Genomic DNA, 5,802 nt, shown 5'->3' with positions numbered 1-5,802 from the left:
TCTCGGCCCATTCTCTTATTTCGGATTCAAAACGACATCACAACTCTCAGTTGAAATTTTTTTTTTGATCGACGCCATAGCCAACTCGCCCATCTTTGCCTATTCTCTTATTTCGGATTCGAAACGACATCAAAACTCTCTATTGGAATTTTTTTTTGTGATCGACGCCTTAGCCCACTCGCCCATCTCGGCCCATTCTCTTATTTCTCTTATGACGGAAAAATGATGAGAAAAGACGTTTCAGGAGGTTGAGAGGTCAAAATTCAAAAAATCCGAAAAAATGATGAGAAAAGACGTTTCAGGAGGTCAAAGGTCAAAGTTCAAAAAATCCGAAAAAATGATGAGAAAAGACCTTTCAGGAGGTCAAAGGTCAAAGTTCAAAAAATCCAAAAAAATGATGAGAAAAGACGTTTCAGGAGGTCAAAGGTCCAAGTTCAAAAAATCCGAAAAAATGATGAGAAAAGACTTTCAGGAGGTGGAGAGGTCCAAAATCAAAAAATCCAAAAAAATGATGAGAAAAGACTTTCAGGAGTCTCTATTGGAATTTTTTTTTGTGATCGACGCCTTAGCCCACTCGCCCATCTCGGCCCATTCTCTTATTTCGGATTCAAAACGACATCACAACTCTCAGTTGAAATTTTTTTTTTGATCGACGCCATAGCCAACTCGCCCATCTCTGCCCATTCTCTTATTTCTCTTATGACGGAAAAATGATGAGAAAAGACTTTCAGGAGGTGGAGAGGTCCAAAATCAAAAAATCCGAAAAAATGATGAGAAAAGACGTTTCACGAAGTCAAAGGTCAAAGTTCAAAAAGTCAAAAAAAAATGATGAGAAAAGACGTTTCAGAAGGTCAAAGGTCAAAGTTCAAAAAATCCGAAAAAATGATGAGAAAAGACTTTCAGGAGGTCAAAGGTCAAAGTTCAAAATGTCAAAAAAAAAATGATGAGAAAAGACTTTCAGGAATCTCTATTTGAATTTTTTTTTGTGATCGACGCCTTAGCCCACTCGCCCATCTCGGCCCATTCTCTTATTTCTCTTATGACGGAAAAATGATGAGAAAAGACGTTTCAGGAGGTTGAGAGGTCAAAATTCAAAAAATCCGAAAAAATGATGAGAAAAGACGTTTCACGAAGTCAATGGTCAAAGTTCAAAAAATCCGTTTCTTGTTGAATGCTTTGAAAAATGAAGAAAATAAAGGAAATAATGATGCGATGCGACTCAGTTGAAAAATTTTGTTTTTTTATCGACGCCTTAGCCCACTCGCCCATCTCGGCCCATTCTCTTATTTCGGATTCAAAACGACATCACAACTCTCAGTTGAAATTTTTTTTTTTGATCGACGCCATAGCCAACTCGCCCATCTCTGCCCATTCTCTTATTTCTCTTATGACGGAAAAATGATGAGAAAAGACGTTTCAGGAGGTTGAGAGGTCCAAAATCAAAAAATCCGAAAAAATGATGAGAAAAGACGTTTCAGAAGGTCAAAGGTCAAAGTTCAAAAAGTCAAAAAAAAATTATGAGAAAAGACGTTTCAGAAGGTCAAAGGTCAAAGTTCAAAAAATCCGAAAAAAATGATGAGAAAAGACTTTCAGGAGGTGGAGAGGTCCAAAATCAAAAAATCCGAAAAAATGATGAGAAAAGACTTTCAGGAGGTGGAGAGGTTCAAAATAAAAAAATCCGAAAAAATGATGAGAAAAGACGTTTCAGGAGGTCAAAGGTCAAAGTTCAAAAAATCCGAAAAAATGATGAGAAAAGACCTTTCAGGAGGTCAAAGGTCAAAGTTCAAAAAATCCAAAAAAATTATGAGAAAAGACGTTTCAGGAGGTCAAAGGTCAAAGTTAAAAAAATCCGGAAAAATGATGAAAAAAGACGTTTCAGAAGGTCAAAGGTCAAAGTTCAAAAAATCCGAAAAAATGATGAGAAAAGACGTTTCACGAAGTCAAAGGTCAAAGTTCAAAAAATCCGTTTCTTGTTGAATGCTTTGAAAAATGAAGAAAATAAAGGAAATAATGATGCGATACGACTCAGTTGAAAAATTTTGTTTTTTTATCGACGCCTTAGCCCACTCCCCCATCTCGGCCCATTCTCTTATTTCGGATTCAAAACGACATCACAACTCTCAGTTGAAATTTTTTTTTGATCGACGCCATAGCCAACTCGCCCATCTTTGCCTATTCTCTTATTTCGGATTCGAAACGACATCACAACTCTCTATTGGAATTTTTTTTTGTGATCGACGCCTTAGCCCACTCGCCCATCTCGGCCCATTCTCTTATTTCTCTTATGACGGAAAAATGATGAGAAAAGACGTTTCAGGAGGTTGAGAGGTCAAAATTCAAAAAATCCGAAAAAATGGTGAGAAAAGACGTTTCAGGAGGTCAAAGGTCAAAGTTCAAAAAATCCGAAAAAATGATGAGAAAAGACCTTTCAGGAGGTCAAAGGTCAAAGTTCAAAAAATCCAAAAAAATTATGAGAAAAGACGTTTCAGGAGGTCAAAGGTCAAAGTTAAAAAAATCCGAAAAAATGATGAGAAAAGACTTTCAGGAGGTGAAAAAGGTCCAAAATCAAAAAAATCCAAAAAAATGATGAGAAAAGACTTTCAGGAGTCTCTATTGGAATTTTTTTTTGTGATCGACGCCTTAGCCCACTCGCCCATCTCGGCCCATTCTCTTATTTCTCTTATGACGGAAAAATGATGAGAAAAGACGTTTCAGGAGGTTGAGAGGTCAAAATTCAAAAAATCCGAAAAAATGATGAGAAAAGACGTTTCAGAAGGTCAAAGGTCAAAGTTAAAAAAATCCGAAAAAATGATGAGAAAAGACCTTTCAGGAGGTCAAAGGTAAAAGTTCAAAAAATCCAAAAAAATTATGAGAAGAGACGTTTCAGGAGGTCAAAGGTCAAAGTTGAAAAAATCCGAAAAAATGATGAGAAAAGAATTTCAGGAGGTGGAGAGGTCCAAAATCAAAAAATCCGAAAAAATGATGAGAAAAGACGTTTCACGAAGTCAAAGGTCAAAGTTCAAAAAGTCAAAAAAAATGACGAGAAAAGACGTTTCAGAAGGTCAAAGTTCAAAAAATCCGAAAAAATGATGAAAAAAGACTTTCAGGAGGTCAAAGGTCAAAGTTCAAAAAATCCGAAAAAATGATGAGAAAAGACGTTTCACGAAGTCAAAGGTCAAAGTTCAAAAAATCCGTTTCTTGTTGAATGCTTTGAAAAATGAAGAAAATAAAGGAAATAATGATGCGATGCGACTCAGTTGAAAAATTTTGTTTTTTTATCGACGCCTTAGCCCACTCGCCCATCTTTGCCTATTCTCTTATTTCGGATTCGAAACGACATCACAACTCTCTATTGGAATTTTTTTTTGTGATCGACGCCTTAGCCCACTTGCCCATCTCGGCCAATTCTCTTATTTCTCTTATGACGGAAAAATGATGAGAAAAGACGTTTCAGGAGGTTGAGAGGTCAAAATTCAAAAAATCCGAAAAAAATGATGAGAAAAGACGTTTCAGAAGGTCAAAGGTCAAAGTTAAAAAAATCCGAAAAAATGATGAGAAAATACCTTTCAGGAGGTCAAAGGTCAAAGTTCAAAAAATCCAAAAAAATTATGAGAAGAGACGTTTCAGGAGGTCAAAGGTCAAAGTTAAAAAAATCCGAAAAAATGATGAGAAAAGACTTTCAGGAGGTGGAGAGGTCCAAAATCAAAAAATCCGAAGAAATGATGAGAAAAGACGTTTCACGAAGTCAAAGGTCAAAGTTCAAAAAGTCAAAAAAAAATGATGAGAAAAGACGTTTCAGAAGGTCAAAGGTCAAAGTTCAAAAAATCCGAAAAAATGATGAGAAAAGACTTTCAGGAGGTCAAAGGTCAAAGTTCAAAAAGTCAAAAAAAAAATGATGAGAAAAGACTTTCAGGAGGTGGAGAGGTCCAAAATTAAAAAATCCGAAAAAATGATGAGAAAAGACGTTTCACGAAGTCAAAGGTCAAAGTTCAAAAAATCCGTTTCTTGTTGAATGCTTTGAAAAATGAAGAAAATAAAGGAAATAATGATGCGATGCGACTCAGTTGAAAAATTTTGTTTTTTTATCGACGCCTTAGCCCACTCGCCCATCTCGGCCCATTCTCTTATTTCGGATTCAAAACGACATCACAACTCTCAGTTGAAATTTTTTTTTTGATCGACGCCATAGCCAACTCGCCCATCTCTGCCTATTCTCTTATTTCGGATTCGAAACGACATCACAACTCTCTATTGGAATTTTTTTTTGTGATCGACGCCATAGCTCACTCGCCCATCTCGGCCAATTCTCTTATTTCTCTTACGACGGAAAAATGATGAGAAAAGACGTTTCAGGAGGTTGAGAGGTCAAAATTCAAAAAATCCGAAAAAATGATGAGAAAAGACGTTTCAGGAGGTCAAAGGTCAAAGTTCAAAAGTCCGAAAAAATGATGAGAAAAGACCTTTCAGGAGGTCAAAGGTCAAAGTTCAAAAAATCCAAAAAAATTATGAGAAAAGACGTTTCAGGAGGTCAAAGGTCAAGGTTAAAAAAATCCGAAAAAATGATGAAAAAAGACGTTTCAGAAGGTCAAAGGTCAAAGTTAAAAAAATCCGAAAAAATGATGAGAAAAGACGTTTCACGAAGTCAAAGGTCAAAGTTCAAAAAATCCGTTTCTTGTTGAATGCTTTGAAAAATGAAGAAAATAAAGGAAATAATGATGCGATGCGACTCAGTTGAAAAATTTTGTTTTTTTATCGACGCCTTAGCCCACTCGCCCATCTCGGCCCATTCTCTTATTTCGGATTCAAAACGACATCACAACTCTCAGTTGAAATTTTTTTTTTGATCGACGCCATAGCCAACTCGCCCATCTCTGCCTATTCTCTTATTTCGGATTCGAAACGACATCACAACTCTCTATTGGAATTTTTTTTTGTGATCGACGCCATAGCTCACTCGCCCATCTCGGCCAATTCTCTTATTTCTCTTACGACGGAAAAATGATGAGAAAAGACGTTTCAGGAGGTTGAGAGGTCAAAATTCAAAAAATCCGAAAAAATGATGAGAAAAGACGTTTCAGGAGGTCAAAGGTCAAAGTTCAAAAGTCCGAAAAAATGATGAGAAAAGACCTTTCAGGAGGTCAAAGGTCAAAGTTCAAAAAATCCAAAAAAATTATGAGAAAAGACGTTTCAGGAGGTCAAAGGTCAAGGTTAAAAAAATCCGAAAAAATGATGAAAAAAGACGTTTCAGAAGGTCAAAGGTCAAAGTTAAAAAAATCCGAAAAAATGATGAGAAAAGACGTTTCACGAAGTCAAAGGTCAAAGTTCAAAAAATCCGTTTCTTGTTGAATGCTTTGAAAAATGAAGAAAATAAAGGAAATAATGATGCGATGCGACTCAGTTGAAAAATTTTGTTTTTTTATCGACGCCTTAGCCCACTCGCCCATCTCGGCCCATTCTCTTATTTCGGATTCAAAACGACATCACAACTCTCAGTTGAAATTTTTTTTTTGATCGACGCCATAGCCAACTCGCCCATCTCTGCCTATTCTCTTATTTCGGATTCGAAACGACATCACAACTCTCTATTGGAATTTTTTTTTGTGATCGACGCCATAGCTCACTCGCCCATCTCGGCCAATTCTCTTATTTCTCTTACGACGGAAAAATGATGAGAAAAGACGTTTCAGGAGGTTGAGAGGTCAAAATTCAAAAAATCCGAAAAAATGATGAGAAAAGACGTTTCAGGAGGTCAAAGGTCAAAGTTCAAAAGTCCGAAAAAATGATGAGAAAAGACCTTTCAGG

Source organism: Daphnia pulicaria, chromosome 7 (assembly GCF_021234035.1).
Source record: "Daphnia pulicaria isolate SC F1-1A chromosome 7, SC_F0-13Bv2, whole genome shotgun sequence".
NCBI lineage: Eukaryota > Metazoa > Arthropoda > Branchiopoda > Diplostraca > Daphniidae > Daphnia > Daphnia pulicaria.
Note: the sequence above shows the minus strand (reverse complement) of the source record.